Source organism: Pinus tabuliformis, chromosome 2_1 (assembly GCF_031772625.1).
Source record: "Pinus tabuliformis cultivar Carrire ecotype Pingquan chromosome 2_1, CPIR1, whole genome shotgun sequence".
Classification (NCBI taxonomy): domain Eukaryota; kingdom Viridiplantae; phylum Streptophyta; class Pinopsida; order Pinales; family Pinaceae; genus Pinus; species Pinus tabuliformis.
Genome location: NC_142299.1, coordinates 295301335 through 295303431, shown reverse-complemented (window position 1 = coordinate 295303431; position 2097 = coordinate 295301335).

Here is a 2097-nt window from a genome sequence, read left to right as displayed (position 1 = left end):
TAATAGGAATATTCCATTCTTTGATGAGTGCATAAAAGAGAGTGTAATGTATCATTAAAAGAGAGGGAGAGTTACATAGAGGCATGAGAATCATCAAGGAGAGAGGTGTGAATTGATTGAGGAGATGAAGGTGACTTGTAATTCCCTTTTAATAATAATAGCATAGTCTCATAAAAGATAATAATAATATTAATAATATTAAGGATTAAGTCGAGGTTGAACTATTAGGATTGATTAATGATAAGTTAAGTGATTTTCCTTCAACTATAATTGATTACCGATAAGTTGAAGGTGATTTACTATTTTTGGGAAGTCATACTTGAGATGTTAGACATGACTTTATATTTTTAGAAAGTCACTCCAAAATTGTCAGAAATGAGATTTTATTAAGGAAATCCATCCCTGAGCTACCCATGAGTGCTATTTTTCTTCCATATAATAGGGATTCCACATCCATATTGCATACATGTCGGTACCTTAGTAGATTGCAGACTATGTGCCTTGATATACTCCAACCATGCAAGATTCCACACCTTGATCTTTTAAATATCTAAGGCTCCATGTCTCAATCCTTTTATTATATATCCAAGATTCCACTTCTTTATCTTTCATGGATTTAGGACTATGCACCCTAATCCTTTTATTATATATCTAAGATTCTATGTCTTTATCTTTCATGGATTTAGGACTTCACACCCTAATTTCCATGGCTTACCATCTACTCTACTTTGAAACTTTGTGTTTCACCTTAAGGTACCGATTGTTATCTCATACCCATCAGATGGTTCATTGCTAGGGCCTTATTCCAAGACCTGCACACATCAAAATATCATATATCAAAGGAATCAAACAAATTTCATAATATTTATTCGCATTTGACCAAATATTGTGCATGACTTCCACAGTCATTTTGGTTATGGAGAAATGAATCCTACAACTATTTATAATTTGAACATCCTTGTTTACAAATAACCACGTCCCCTATCGCATCCTGATCAATACAATATTAAGCATATATAATCATAAAAAATCACGTATCATGACTTACACGGTCATTTATAATTTAAGCATCCTTGTTTGCAAATAACCATGTACCCTGCGACATCTTACTCAATACAATATTAAGAAGATATAATCATACAATCATGTATAATTACTTCCACATTCATTTATAATTTAAGCATCCTTGTTTGCAAATAACCAAGTGAACCAAACTAGGTCTATAGCATATAAGCATGTACATAAGTCTTCCATGCAAATCTTATATCATTACATCAAAGTCACCCTCTCCAAGTGTCACAAAACTAACCCTTCCAAGGTGGGACATTATAGTTGGAAAGTTGTTTCCAAGGACTATCGAGTTATGCCATTTTCAAGAGAATTTGATAAAATGTCCTAATGCATAAATGCTTCCAAAACCCAGGTCTCCCAATCATCATAGTCATAGTATTATAGCTTCTTCAGTAACCCTACTACTATGACGGTTCTCTACCAAATGTTGCAGAAACCATCGGACTCCCCCTTGAGATTGACACATCAAGCACATCTGCTACCATCCAACATCCATGCTATTCTGGTTGAAACTAATTCCAACACTCTTGCCAACTATCCAACACATATCTCCCATGGCTGTCGAATTCAATGCCAACACACTCACTACCATTAGCCATATGGGAAATGTCAATATGTCCAACAATCTATGCCATTGGCATTGATGGACAACCCTCATCACTTCTTCACATTGATGGAAAATCCTCATGCTACTTCAACACTTATCATTGCATAAGCCACTAATGGCTTCCTCTCCTCTTCTTGGGCCATCACAACTTTCTCTCCAAGAAGCTTCTCTCCCCCTTTGACATCAATGGGAAAGGGATACAAGCTACTTCTTCCCCCCTTGCAATCATTGACTGTCAATGATAGAGTCTGTCTACTGATGTGCATTCTTCTTTGTATAATTCTTCTCTTAAAGGGTTGATATCTTCTTGATGGGGCACTTAAAGTTCGCCATCCAAGCTTAGCTACAAATATCATAAAGTGAGACATCTGTAAGAAAAAGCATTAGTAATACATGTCTTTATGTCTTCTTGTAGTTGT